We start from the raw sequence: 15,678 nt of genomic DNA on the forward strand, positions 1-15,678 counted from the left end.
TTCCTTCTCTACCTACAGCTTCCTTTCTTTGCTTAGGCTATTTTCTTTGGCTTCCTTCTTCTGTCTCTTTTATCCCATCCCAGTTACATCCTTCACAAACTGGTGGAAAGTTTTCTTCAGCAGTTTCCCTTGAGTAACCCCTTCTGGGATTCAGAGGAGCCCCAAGATGAACACTCTTCCCCATCTGAGTTCTGGCACATTTGAGAAATTCACAGAAGTAGGACAGATGAAGGTCAAAAGATGATCTTTATTCTGATATAACTGATGCTGGAGAAAGTGGCAAGTGAGATGTGAAATGTATAATCCAGAATCAGGAAGGCATGGTCATCCCTTCGCAGGCAGAGCTGCTCCAGCAGGAACCCTCGCCTGCCAAACCCCGAGTGGAGTGTGTATTTTTAGTGAGCAGGCAGCTCCCCTCCAAGAGAAGGAGAAAGTGACAGAGCTATGCAGACCCACTTCCACATCCCAGACTTATCAATTGAGGAGGTTACTGTGGATGGAGAGAAGCTAGGAGGGTTTTGCTAGTGGACCATCCCCTAAATGGAAAAAAAAATCTGGAATGGGGTAACTACTATGTCTCCAAATGCACCTCCATTAAAAAATTTTTCTTCAGGGACTTGTTCTATGATGTCATATTTTCACATCCTTTGACTTAGTTGGGATTCAGTCAGGGAAGCAGAGCCATTAAGGGTAAGAAGGGATAAGGGGTGTATTATAGTGTATTAGACCTTATACAACTGTGGAAGAAACTGCAGATGTGGAATCTCAGGGGAGGAGCTGAGGATCTGAGAAGAGTCACTACCTGTCCATCCTGAAGCATGGGGATACCTCACAGCCTGAGGAGGAAGTCTGAGAAGCCAGGACATCAGCTGCCACAGTGGAACCATAATCGGGAAGCTGTTGCCCCTGGGTAGCTCCTGTCTCCATGGTTCTGCCGTCAAGCTTCTAGTGGTGGATGCGGGGCTGCTGTGGCCAGCCGTGGCTTGAGCACTGGCCACCAGCCAAGGAGAACTGGACCAAGGCAGAGGAGAGTGAGGACAAGCTAGGACACTCTTAGCACCTCTAATCAGCCTGTCGCCTTATCTAGTGGGAAAAGCATTGAGAGTCACGGACACTGCTTCTTTTTCATCTCCTTGGTTAACTCTGGCCTGGAATTATATAGGGAAGGGGATTCTCGCAAAAGTACTTCCAAGGTTAAACACATTGATGATAAAACAATGCAATACAGTCAACACCTTGATAACTTAGCATCTATATACACATCTTCTAACCATGTTTAACTTCAAAATAAAGATGAAAATCTTGCTTCTGCTTAATGTGATACAATTAAAAGCACTCTAACTCACTCCCCAAAAGAGGATTGGAGTTTTCATCTGTCAGTTTACTCACTGGGGAATGTTTATTTCTCCTCTTGCTCAATCATATGCACCCCTTGATATCTTGCAACTTAAATGTTGACATAATGTAAGCAACTATGGACACATCTTACATCAGATAGTAGGGGAATCAGAGAGAAGAAAGAAAAAAATATATTTATATCAACGTATGAAAGAAATACTTGTAAATACGACTGTCCTTTTTTCTGCAAGTAGTCACACGGTCTTAGCTGGTATTTAGAGCTTCCTTCTTCCAGAAGCCATTCCATATCCTTTTGCCCAAGCAGGCACCTCAGCTCATCACAGTTCCTAGCCTGGTGGTGGGAAGGGGACCTAAGCCCTCACTCCTAAAGGTCTGTGCTATCAGCAGCCTCACCACTATACTGGGTTATTGTAGTTTTCTATTTACTTTTATCAAAAGCCTGGGAGTATTAAAAGGTCTCTATCCTCATTGTGCAGTAATGTGGCATAATAAGAAAAGCATTTGGTCTTTGTCTTCAGTTTCTGGCACAGAGCTCCTGAAACCCTTGAAATTTCCTGAGTGATAAAGGTGAAAGGAACATCTTTTGTTCTCATGTGGTAACCCCTCTTGGAGGGTTCTTAGATAGCTGCAGGAGTGGGAGTTGATTGCCAGATGAACCAACCATGTGATTAGAGGGTTGGAACTTTCAGCCCATCCCCAACCTCTGGGGATGGTGGGCAGAGGGCTTATAGACAGAGATCATCAATGGCCGATGCTTTAATCAATTCTGCCTACATAATGAAACCTCCATAAGAACCCCTCAATGACAGTGTTCTGGGAGCTTCTGGGTCAGCAAACACATCCATGTAACAGGAGGATGGCACACTCCAACTTTGAGGGATAGGGGTTTCCGCACTTGGGACCCTTTCAGACCTCACTGTCTATACCTCAGCTAGTTGTTCATTTGTATCTCTCATAATAAACTATAATCATAAGTATAACATTTTTCTGAGTTCCGTGAGTTGCTCTAGCAAATTATTGAATCTAGGAGGGGGGCTATGGGAACCTGTGACTTTGCAGCCAAGTTGGACAGATGTGTGGATAACCTGGGGAACCAGTACATGTGACTGGAGTCTGAAGCGAAGGCAACTTTGTGGCACTGTGGAGTTCCTTAAACTTGTAGAGTTTGACAGCTCGCTATGGGTAGAGACAGAGTTGAGAATTGTGTTGAATTTTAGAATGGAGTAAAAAAAACTCTCAAGGGGTAAACCAATTCCCCTTGGCAGAATTAATCACTCCAATGAATGCAGTAACTCTTTCTTTGACTCTTGGTTTTCTGGCATGAAGACTTCATGTGTCCACATGTCTCTCTCAGCTTCCGGTTTAATGAAACCATTTTCTTCTGTGTGCCACTGGAAGCATTTCTTTATAACAACAAAACTAATTCAGCAGAGCCCAAAGTTGTGAGGACAGGACGCAAACATTTCACTGGTCGACGATTAGGAGAAATAGGAGAGGAGCCATTCTATTTCCATCCCTTGATTCTTAGGTTCTGAATCCTATCCATGTGGAAAATGATACAACGTATTAAACACTCAATTGGAACCTCGACTGCATCCTGGAGGATATCACACTCACGCTGCAAAGTGTAGGCACCCAGCTGGCACCATCACTGAGTCTTCAAAGGCCCTTCCACATTCTCCCAAGCGAGCTGCTTCGGTGAGATGAGGACCATGCAAGTCCAGTAAATTTCATGAGCATAAAAGCCCATGACCCTCTTACCTATTTATTTTCTTGGTAGGTTTTCCAGAAATGTGCCATATCAGGGGCTCAGTGTTGGTCTTTTTGCTGACGGGTTGCATATTTGTCAATGATTATAACCAGAGCAGCCAAGTCAATGTGTGGTTGGGCCCAACACAAATTGTTGACCCACAGAACTATGAGAAAATAAATACTTAAGCCATGATTTTTTGATGTAGTTCGCTGGGTGGCAAAAGCTAACTAAGACAGAAATTGGTATTTAGAAGTGGGATGTGCCATAACAAAAACCTAAAACATGTGGCACTGGTTGGGGAGCAAAACAATTGGAAAACTATTGCATGCGGTCACTTGGAAGATAGAACATTTATCTAATAAACTTGTGGATCTAGTTTAGAAGATTTCAGGGAGATTGTTAATAATATGTGGGCTGTAAGAGATGGACTAAAGAAAGAACTGTTTTATTTACAAGCAGAAAGTAGAAGATATGTAGAGGGCTCAGGACTTTCTAAATTAGAAAATAAACTTGTTTTTCATTTCAGTCTCTCCAGTTTGCAAAAGATTCTTGCAAAATCTAATTAAGAGTCTATTTTAAGACTCTTGTAAAGACCTTGGAAGGATTTGTGGTTGTTCCTAGTAGATTATCTCAGCTCAACAAAATAACTTCTAAAGATCTTGAGGCATTAACTCACAACATCCTAATATACTGCCCAAAGAAGAAAGGATGCTGCATCAAAAACAATGCGTGTGTGCCATTTGTCTGTTGAAATGGATGCCTCCCTGATACATAGAAAACCCACAAGGTATTAAAGGGGGCTGTATAAGCTTGCATTAAAAGAGACTAAGACAAATTTTCTTAGGGCAGGAAGCAGAATGAGAAAATCTATTTATCCGGAAACAAGGGCTGTTTCTGATGGTCATACGCACATGACTGTATTCCTGAATTGCTGTACCAATGGCTCCCATGTGCTGCCTATTTCTCCTTTTTGAATGGGGTGTCATTATGATTATCCTCTTGCCATCTCACCGTTGTATGTGGGGTATAGGAGAGAATGAAGATAAACTTGTCTGTTTAGTTCACAGATTTCTGGATTAAGAGGGGCCACATGCAAGGAGCTATAACAAAAGATCCTTATCCATACCTGGACCAAATGGACTTCTTGAGGTCCTGGACGTTTGGTTTGACGATATGATTGGATGAAACTTTTGGGCAGTCTTGGGATGGGGTGAATTCACCTGGCATATGGGTGAAACAGATATAATTATAGCTAATGGATGACTGTAGTAAATTAAGTATGGCCACAGATTCTTTACAGCTTGAAACATTAAAGAGAGGGAGTAGGTTTCTTCATTTTTTGAGTTATGGCTGACTCGTGACTTGGTTTGACCAACAGAATGTGGCAGAAGTGATCATATTCAGGCTGTGAACCTAGACCACTAGAGGCCTTGCAGCCTCTGCACTTGTTCTCTTAGAACTTGTCCCCTTTGTGAATAAGCCTGCCTGCTTTTTCCAATGAAGAGAAAGTTCCAGCCACCCGAGACTTGCTAGCTGTCCCAGCTGAGGCACCAGATATAGGAGCAAGCTCAGTAGACACTATGTAGGGTAGTGATGAGATGTCTAAGCTGAGCCCAACACAAACTGCCAACCAACGGATAAGTGAATAAATGATTATTTTAAGCCATAAATTTTTCGGTGGTTTGTTACCTAGCAAAATCTAGTTAAAACTCACCTACATTTGCACATCTTTCATATGTAGATATTCTGTCTTTCTACTGAGATTGTAAAAACCTTGAAGGAGGCGACCTTTTTTAAAAATAATTTTCGTGATGTCTGCAACATTTAGCACAGGACTGGGGACAGAACATTGCTTTATGAATGCTTTTGGTATGCCTAAAATTCTCCTTCCTTTGTTTGAAAATACAGAGTGTGAAAAGTAAAAGAACGTCAGAAGAAAAAGTTTAGGTTAGCTTGGGCATATTGTAATATCTTGTTTACCCTTACCCTTCCCTGATTTTTTTTTAACTAGGGAAGAAGTTTGGTCTTCAGGATCAGAGATAGCTAGATTTTTAAAATTTGTTTCTCTGTTAGACTCTCAGGGAGTGGCAAATAAGTCCCCATTGGCTAGACATGGTGGCTTGTGCCTTTAATCCCAGCATTTGTGAAGCCTAGGCAGGCGGACCACTTCAGGCCAGGAGTTTGAGACCAGCCAGGCCAATATGGTTAAGCCCTGTCTCTACTAAAAAATACAAAAAAAAAAAAAAAAAGAAAAAAAAAAAATTAGGCACGGTGGCTCACACCTGTAATCCCAGCTACCCAAAAGGCTGAGGCATGAATCACTTGAACCCAGGAGGCAGAGATTGCAGTGAGCTGAGATTGTACCACTACACTCCAGCCTGGGCAACAGAGCGAGACTCTGTCTTGGTGGGAAAAAAAAAAGTACTATGTAGCCATAAAAATCGATGAGTTCATGTCCTTTTTAGGGACATGGATGAATCTGGAAACCATCATTCTTAGCAAACTGACACAAGAACAGAAAATCAAATACCGCATGTTCTCACTCATAGGTGGGTGATGAACAATGAGAACACATGGACACAGGGAGGGGAGCATCACACACTGGGGTCTGTCAGGGGGGACTAGGGGAGGGACAGTGGAGGGTAGGGAGGTTGGGGAGGGATAATGTGGGGAGGAATGCCAGATATAGGTGACAGGGGGATGGAGGCAGCAAACTACATTGCCATATATGCCATATATGTACCTATACAACAATCCTCATGTTTTACACATGTACCCCAGAACCTAAAGTGCAATAAAACATATATATTTAAAAAAGGTGCTCATTACATAAAGAAGCAAAAATTACTAATATATTATTTTTATATAAATACAACAGTAATAATAATAGATAAAATAAGAACCAAAAGCTTTTTGAAGAGGGGAGTATTGACTCCAACTCTGAACCTTTCAGTCAGTGCCTATGTCCATCACTGGATCTAATAACCCAATAACTAAAATAACCAGATAAGTCAAAAGCACGCCAGTGAGAGAACAATGGCCTGGAATCATCTTGCTTCCTTCCTAATCTGATTCTGCTTTGCTCCTATTTTATCCCAGATCCTGATCTCTGGCTTCATTTCCCATTTGCAACTGACTCCCTCCCTTGGAACTTAGCATTGCTATTAAGTTTTCCTGGCTTGGACCATTAGTAATCTGTACAGATAGTGGCTTACTTGGATCTTTCAGTCAGAGTTGCCTTAGATGGGATATCTTGCCCTAATTCAGTTCCTCATAGACTGACCACCTATCCAAGCTTTCTCTCAATGAAGAAGAGTTCAGACTGCCAGTAGTTTTCACAGACAAAATAATGGGGTAATAGCAAAGAGAGAATGAGACAGATTAGGGAGAGAACAGGAAGGCCCTGATCACATCTGTCAACGATGACAGGGGACCACCCGGTTTACTTAGGACCTCAGGAAAATCCTCCCATGGGAAAATTCTTGATGCTGGAATGGTATGTAATCAGAGGAGAACTCTTTTTCTTTTTAATTTTTTTTTTTTAAATGGAGTCTCACTCTGTTGCCCAGGCTGGAGTGCAGTGGCATGATCTTGGCTCATGGCAACCTCCACCTCCCAGGTTCAAGTGATTCTCCTGCCTCAGCCTACCGAGTAGCTGGGACTACAGGGATGCGCCACCATACCTGGCTAATTTTTGTATTTTTAGTAGAGATGGGGTTTTACCGTGTTGGCCAGGTTGGTCTCAAACTTCTGACCTCAGGTGATCCACCCACCTCAGCCTCCCAAAGTGCTGGGATTACAGACATGAGCCGCTGAGCCTGGCTGTACTCTTCCTTCTAAATCTTTCTAACTCCTTCCCAAGGGCTGTTCAAGCTCTGAAGGAAGACATGTCCTCTCCAGGTCTCTCTTGTTTATTGTGGGAGGGTGCCCTCCAGTGATGCTGCAAGAAATGAGCTGATGGGTAGGTGATTTTATGCATTTTTTGTGCTGTTGGGTCTAAGAGATAGTTGGTTCAAGTCAAGGTTGACCAACCAGATGAAAGGAAAGAAAATATTCTGATATTTAAATGCTAAGAATGTAATAATTTTCTTGTGAAATGATTATATGACATATATAATGTATACTGTATAGATTTGGACTTGCTGAAATTTAGAGAGGTGGGTCTCAGGCTGTGAACAGCCAGAGCAGCAAGTGTGTACAGAGCTGTGTTGAGGGCACCTGCACCCACACCCAGCAGACAGCTCTGCATCAATCTGCTTAAATGTGGGCGATGTATAAAAGGTTGCTGTAAAAGGATTCTGCTGGCTTGGAGAATCCAGTGGAAGGCTTTAGATATTAAGTTCACATCCCTTTCGTTCTTTGAGCCTAGTACGAGAGCTCATTATAAGAACTTGCTCAGTAAATGTTTGTTGACCAACTGCCTGAATATATCTCCACACTTTGTAACGGCAAGTTGCTTTAAAGGCCATGGAATGACTTAATTTTGCAATAAATTTGGAATGCGACTTGTTCCCTTTATGTTTCTTTGAAGAGGCACACATGAATCTCTAAAGTGATAGTTACTAAACATGGGGGTGGGCAAAGTTAGTGAATGACAATACTGCATTTCTATGTATGAGGCCTCATTAATACTTCAACATTCATCTAAAGAGAGAAGGGTGTGTGTCCCATCAATTCCCTTGCCTCCCATTATGTTTGTGCTTGATTACTGCAGGTGTGCAAAAGCATTTTCTATGTGAAGCCACATGCCTCTGCCTAGGAGCTTGGGGTTTGGGAGTACATTTATCAAATGCATGCCAGCTCCTGCAAACTCCCTGAGAAAACTGTAGAACACCTGCATACTAATGGTTTTTATTGTTGGAATTATTTTATTGCACAATCAAAAATCTACAATCGTGTCATAGAAACATACTACATGACTCCACAGAAACAGGCTGTGAACTTCACTGCCGACACTTTATTTCTTGTAATTAAACTTTTACTTTTATTTCACCTATTTTATCCCATAAACAGGGAAAGAAAATAAAACATATGGAGTAAACTGCAGGATGTTGTGGTTTATTCCATGTTTTGGTATTTTTAGCTGCTCCCAGTGAACCTACAGGTCTGAAGTTTGTATCTGAAGTGTGTTAAAAATAAATTCATTAGCTAAGGAATATTAAAAAGTTGGCTATATATTTGGGTTGGATTTTCTTGTTTTGCAGGAAGCAGCAGCCCTCAATTGCCTGCATTTTCTTTCCTCTTCAAAACCACTTCTGCTCCAAAGACCATGAACCTGAACTGAAGAAACGACTCTTTCCTGCTGGCATGAGATAATTCAGTCTCCATGATGTCTTAATCCTGGGCCTCCCTTAATTGACTTCTAACTGTGCTGAACTGTGGCTGTGAGGAGTTGCAATGTGGATTGCAATTTACAAGGTACTGGAATCGTTTCTTGTCTTTAAATTAGTCCTGAGCTGTACTCGAGAAAGAAAAAAAAGGGGGGCGACCTTTACCCTTCTTACTGTCTTGCCACCTCAAGTGAGACTTTCTTACCATCTCAGAATGGATGGTTGCCTTTTAACAATTTAGTTAGGGACAGAAAGGAAAAATAGGGTTGCCAATACTTCAGTTTTGTCTTAATAAAGTTGCCTCACGTGGCCTATCTTGTCCTGGGGAACGAAGAACTAATGGTTTTAGGCTGTCATGAAGGGGTAGTCATTATTTTGAAATCCTGTTCTGTGAGAAATCCAAGATAGAGCAAGGGTCACTGCTTTTTCTTTCTCCATGGACATCTGTAAGATGTGTTTAGTAATTAAGAAGTGTTCTAGTTCTAAGCAGCAGGAAAAAAAAAAGAAAGGAAAGGAGTTATTTCTTTTATGGCCTTTTATAGCTACTTAATATCTATTTCTACTTCTCCCTAATTTCTTCCTTTCCATCTTGGAACCCTAAGTTAGAAAGCCATAGTACACACACACCTTCCCACCAGTTGGTATAGGCACTCTGTTAGACCCTGGGGGTAAATGTGGTATGTTTAGCACCCTCAAAGGAAGGATACACAAATAAATGATAATGATGATGCAACCTAGGAAGGTATACATGGGAGATATTTATGGGAGCATAGAGGGGGGACACCTATCAGAGGCTAGGGCAAAATAGTATGGAGGAGGTGGAAACCCAATGGACTCTTTAAGAATGATTCTCAATCAACCAGAAGTATGTGAAAATGGGATTTTTAGGCAGCGGGAATAGATGAGAAATGCTTAGAATCACATCCTCTTTTATGTTAGAGCAACTCAGAGTGAGGTGGAGGAGTTGGGGAAGAGCATCAGGCTAGAGGGGGTAAGCAGGGATCAGTTACGAGTGGCCTTACATGCCATGCCAATGAGCTTGGACTTCAGCAAGCAGACAATGGGGAGGCCCTTAAGCAGGGAATGGAACTGATCAGATTTGTGCTTTATATATGTCCTTCTGTCAGCTGTTTGCAGAATGTATTTGAGCAGGGGAGGCCTAAAGCTAGAGGTTAGATTGGAGGCTGGTGCAGTTCTCTAAGACAGAACTCTGAATAATGGAAGTAAGAGCAAGATAGAGAGGAGCTAGGGTTGAGAAATAACTAATAAGTTGAAAATTGGCGGGACTTGGATGGAGTGCATAGAAGGTGACTTAGAGCTTCATTAAGCCTACAGAATTGCCACAGCAGATAATCTGGCTTCAAAGAGAATGGATTCTCTATTCGAGACCAGAAGATCCTTGATTGTGCAAGGTAGACTGAACACCTATCACTGTAGTGAGGCTGGTATTTTAGTGAAGCAGGCATTATGGGTTGTAATTTGGGTATGAAATCAGTTCTTATAAGAATTCCATAACGTCTGGCCTTTCTCATTCTTTGGATCCTTAAGACATCTGTGGGGTAACTCTTCTAGACAACTGAGGATGAATGGGACTGGGATGATTGGAGCCATTTTTTTTTTTTTTTTAGAGAGAGTCTCACTGTGTTGCCCAGGCTGGAGTGCAGTGGTACAATCTTGGCTTACTGAAACCTCCGCCTCCTGGGTTCAAGCGATTCTCCTGTCTCAGCCTCCTGAGAAGCTGGGATTACAGGCAAGTGCCACCACGCCCAGCTAATTTTTGTATTTGTAGTAAAGATGGGGTTTCACCATGTTGGTCAGGCTGGTCTCAAACTCCTGACCTCGTGATCTGCCTTCCTCGGCCTCGCAAAGTGCTGGGATTACAGGCTTGAACCACTGCGTCTGGCCTGCTTTTTTTGTGTGTGTGTGATGAATTTTCACTCTTGTTGCCTAGGCTAGAGTGCAATGGTGTGGTCTCAGCTCACTGCAACCTCCACCTCCTGGATTCAAGGGATCCTCCTGTCTCAGCCTCCCAAGTAGCTGGGATTACAGGTGCCTGTCAACATGCCTGGCTAATTTCTGTATTTTTAGTAGAGACAGAGTCTCACCGTGTTGACCAGGCTGGTCTCAGACTCCTGACCTCAGGTGATCCACCCATCTCAGCCTCCCAAAGTGCTGGGATTACAGGCATGAGCCATGGTGCCCAGCCGGTGCTGTTTCTTGGCTGTGAAGTCTAGGGTTTCCATTTCTAAGTGTTCCCTAATTGAGAGCCAGTCTTTTGTCAGGGGAATGCCATTTGGCTCCAGAATGATTCCTCAGAACTTCCGGGAGAAAGCCAGTACCCTCGGCTGTGTACAGGAGGGCCTTGGCTAGTCTGTCCCCATGTTCTTTACTCTTGTCTTCTACTACTCCGCACATGCGCCCTTTTCCATGCTGCTCTATGGAATAATTTATGGATGTTTTCAAATGTTATTCTTACTGCTGAAATTTTCTCCCATGGTTTTTCATCAAAATATATTTTATGGCTGATGGTGGTGGCTCATACCACCCCCTTTAGGGGGGCCAAGGTGGGTGGATCAGTTGAGGTCAGGAGTTCAAGACCAGTCTGGCCAACATGGTGAAAACTTGTCTCCACTAAAAGTACAAAAATTAGCTGGTGGTAGTAGTGCATGCCTGTAATCCCAAGTACTCAGGAGGCTGAGGCAGGAGAATTGCTTGAGCCTGGAATGCAGAGGTTGTGGTGAGCTGAGATCTCGCCACTGCTCTTCAGTCTGGGTAACAGAGTGAGAGCCTGTCTCAAAAACAAAACAGAACAAAAATCTTCGATGCACCTTTAAAAAGCAGCTTATTCTTCAGGAATATTTCACAAGTCCCGGGTCTGATTTATTTCTGTGTTTTCCGGCTGAGTCTGTCCACACTCCACTTGTGCACTTACCACACTGCTGTGCTTTCTCTCATTTTCCTGTCAGTCTTGTTAGACGGTAAGGCCCGTAAGGGAAAGAAATTCACTAGAGCATTTGTGTATGTGCATGCATCCTCACTGGCTGGCACAGTGCTTAGCCAACGACTTTGAATGAATGTTGGTAGATACATCTCTTGTCCTATAGCAGGCTCAGAATTCTGAGAATTTATAAATCATGAGTATGATTTAAAACTCTCAGGAATAAAAATGTCCTAGAAAAAAATAAAGCATGTTACAATACTTTAAAAAATGTAAAGAGAATTGAATAAAGTATATTATCATATTATACAAGGTAAGTAAGTATAAAAACATTATATTATTATTGTAACGGATGCTGTGTTCATCCACATGTTTATTTAGCTAATACCTATTTGGCAAAAACTGAGCAAAGCACAGATAGAACAGGTAGGGCATGTTTAGGAGACTTACCTGATTGAGTTCAGATCTTGGAAGACTGGAAGTTCAGGTACAATGTTGAGTGGTTTACTGACCTCTGTATGTTGTGGAGTGGCTAGCTGTGATCGTGGGGTTTAGTAGAAGATCTGAGCTGTAATTAGCTGATTGGCCTTGAGTAAAATCACTTTCTGAGCTTCAGTAGCTTCTTCTGTAAAGCCTGGATAATGTTAAAAACCTCCAGTATTGCACAGTTATTGTGCTAGTCAGTAAATGACAGGATCTAACATGAATACTCACATGTGTGCCTGGCACCAGGCTTGGCTGCATCGGTGTGTGACCCATGCAGCTGCACAGGGCCTTGCCTTCCTCTAATGCTCTGCCTTTGCCATCCTGGAATTCTTCATAATTATTGAACAGGGTACTTCACATTTTCATTTCACTCTGGGGCTCTTAAATTGTGTAGCCAGTTCTGCCTGACACATAGTAGGCACATAGTAGTGCTCTCAAGAGAGCCCTGAATTCTCACCCTGGCATTATAAAGGAGCCTGAGGAGCTACCTCCAGTGAGTGTTGTGCTCTGATGATGTCTTCATTTTGCTTTTCTGCAGAAGGTGAGCGGTGCCTCCTCCTATTCCCACATCTGCTTCCTGTGGAGTACATAGATTTTCAATTCTGCCATCCACTTTCTCTCATTTATTTAGAAATGCCATACTGCGATCATTCTTTTATCTTAACTACTACTTTTATCCCCCACCTGCCCCCTCTCCCTACCAAGATAAACACATTGGCCACCAGCTGTACATAAAATCAAAACGCAAATTCCTTTTTGATTTCACCAAGGTTTGAGTTGCAGTTTTTTTTTGTGGTGTTAAAATACTTTTCAAAAATGTAAATTTTTTTAAAAAAGAAAACTAAGTCACTGAGATAATTTGATTTTGGCTTCTACCATGTAACTTTAAGATTTAAGTATCTTTGTTGGTCCTAAATTGACTATGAGTTTTGCTCTGATGAAAATTGCTTGTGCCAGAAAGCTACAGTGGGTTGAAACATTCTGCCACAGTAATCCCTATGGATTAGAGCATATTGAAGCACAACCATGGGAAATAGAATGCTTCTTTTAAACCACTGAGCCAACAAATAAGGTCATTTGATGCTGAGAGACTGTGATCATCCATGAAGGGGCTAGTTCACCAGAAACATTAAGCTGGTTTGGGTGGACCCATCTGTTGGTGGTGAAAACACTGGGGTTTCTTTTTCCTGCTTTGTTTTTTAATCCTTCCAAGTTACAAGTTACAAGATCACAAACTTACCAAATAACAAAACAAGGTGGTTGTATCCACACCCGCCTAAAGCTAAGTCAAGTTTTTGTACAGAGTCTGTTGCCTTTCAGCTTTCTGTTTAAATGACTTAACATGGCAATGTGTTAGGCGTTCTAAAGGGGAAATTTCCAGGTGTTATGTCTAAATGACAATTGAGAGATACTTACTTTATATTCTCCCAAACAGTCTGAGAGGGAAAACTGAAAGAAAGAAAACTGGAAAAAACAAAACCGGTTGGAATCATGCCTAGCTTGTTTACTTTAGGAAATCTCTTAACACTCATTTTAATCAATTGAAAAGAGATGGTTCATCAGATCATAGAATTTTAGAGCCGAAAGGAGCCTTAGAGATTATCTCATCTGATTCTCTCATTTTGTGGATGGGGAAACTGGGGTGCAGTGAGGGGGAAAGGCCTTCCTAGTGTTCCATGGCTAATTAGCAGCTGGGCAGACAACCCAGGTCTCCTAATGCCCAACTTGGAGAACTGCCTGAGTTTTATACCCATTTAAAGACAATATATTTCCAAATCAAAAAGGCTCGCAAAAGTAACTTAGTGAGCACAGAAAGAATATATTTTTCAATGGAATGAGAGCCTTCAAGTATGTTTCAGAATACTGCCTGTATTGGATATTAAATTATTTTGCATATAGTAGATACTCAAAAAAGATTGTCAATTGATAAATCTGTTCAGAAAAATTTAATTTATAAGAATAAAGGGAAAGAAACCCCCTATAGAAATAAGTCTAAGATCACATAAGGAATAAATGCTTATATTTAATATTAAATAAAATAAGTCTCCAAAGAAAATAAAATCCCAAAGGCAAGATCAGGTGTCATTTTCAAAAACAAAAAGAAACCTAAATGGTGGGGTATTTGCAGACTCTCTGGGTCACATCAAAAAGGTAGACCATACAATGTCTTGTCCAAACTGGGACATTTTTGAGAGTGAAAGTGGGCATTATAAATATTTTTGTTAAGGTGAGAAGTATAAATTGGGACTTCCCAGAGCAACTAGGACATATAGATCATCTTACATGTGAAAACAAATAAACAATTTGCATTGATTATCTACCCTGTGCTAGTTACTTTACTGTATTTAAAATTTTTATTTTAATTTTGGGGGCACATGTGCAGGATGCGCAGATTTGTTAAATAGGTAAATGTGTGACATGGTGGTTTGCCGCACCTATCAATCCATCACCTAGGTATTAAGCCCAGCATGCATCTTTTAGTGGTGGGGCAAGTAAAGAATTCAGTAGCATTTTATTATAACAGGTTCAATATTAAGAGGTAAAGATGTGGGGTCTCATAATTTTTATTTCCTACAATGAATGATCGAGACATCTTTTTTGTTTGCTTACATAGAAAGCAATAAAGGCTTTTTGTGTATCTCTCCTGCACTCTCTATTCCCTGCCCTACTGCAATTTCTCTTGTAAGTCCCTCTTTCTAAACTTCTGTGAGTGGCAAAATTCAAATAGGATTATTCGGTGGTATTGAATATTTCTCTGAAAACCGCTTCCTAGTGAGGAAGGTTTCTTTGTTTTGACAAGATAGGTTGTGGCTGAATTTGCTTTTCTTACTTTTAGTTGGTTTTATAATGGGATTGTTGAAAGCAATGAACGGTTTAGAAAAATACCCTTGGTGCTGTGAAATAGGGACTATTTCAAAAGTTTGTTCAAAATCTGATTACATTAGCAATTTCTCACATCCGTTGTACTGGCTTTGTAATTTGCTTCCATGACCCACGGTGTCTATTGACTAAGCCAGTGAATTTCGTTGTTGTCGTTTTTTTCTTAAAGGAAGAGAAAAAGACCTGACTCTGTTTGGAAAATACAAACATGGAAGAACTTAGAAACAATAGGTTTCTAGACTGGCTGGAAGGTAAGGTCTAAATCTACTGATTTGCTTGCCTTTGTTCTGCCTCTGTAGGTAGCTGAGACTATCCCTAAATAAATTTTTGGGGTTTTCCACAATGCTTTAAGTCACACTCACAAGCTGTGCTCTGAGGAGTTTTTTTATGTTTTGTATGTGATATGGTTTGGTTGTGTCCCCACCCAAATCTCATCTTGAATTACAATCCCCGTAATCCCCATGTGTCATGGGAGGGACCCAGTGGGAAGTAATTGAATCATGGGAGCAGTTCCCCCATGCTATTCTCATGATAGTGAGTGAGTTCTCACAGATCTGATGGTTTTATAAGTGTTTGGCATTTCCCCTGCTGCCACTCATTCTCTCTCTTGCTGCCCTTGGAAGAGGTGCCTTCCACCATGATTGTAAGTTTCCTGAGGCCACCGTAGCCATGTGGAACTGTGAGTCAATCAAACCTCTTTTCTCTATAAATTACCTAGTCTTGGGTATTTCTTCATAGCAGCATGAGAACAGACCAATACTATAGGGAAGGAGAAATCTAGATATTTGAAAATAGCTAATAGGGTTTTTGAAACTAGAACATGTGCCTAAACCTGCTGTTTTCCTTATAATATTCTCACTTCATCTTTACAACAATCCTCTGAAAATGTAACCAGGTGTCCCCAAAATACGGCCCACGGGCCGCATGCAGCC

General features: G+C 41.5%; 1 long non-coding RNA gene across 1 annotated transcript in view; it reads left to right on the forward strand.

Annotated features, from left to right (window-relative positions):
• Window positions 1-14,986, forward strand: part of LOC141581398 (uncharacterized) — a 76,002-nt gene extending 61,016 nt beyond the window's left edge. The window contains exons 2-3 of the long non-coding RNA XR_012513985.1: window positions 8,317-8,530; window positions 14,916-14,986. This is a non-coding gene — a long non-coding RNA (uncharacterized LOC141581398). The remainder of the gene's footprint in view (window positions 1-8,316; window positions 8,531-14,915) is intronic.
• Window positions 14,987-15,678: the final 692 nt, after the last annotated feature.

Source organism: Saimiri boliviensis, chromosome 15 (genome assembly GCF_048565385.1).
Source record: "Saimiri boliviensis isolate mSaiBol1 chromosome 15, mSaiBol1.pri, whole genome shotgun sequence".
NCBI lineage: Eukaryota > Metazoa > Chordata > Mammalia > Primates > Cebidae > Saimiri > Saimiri boliviensis.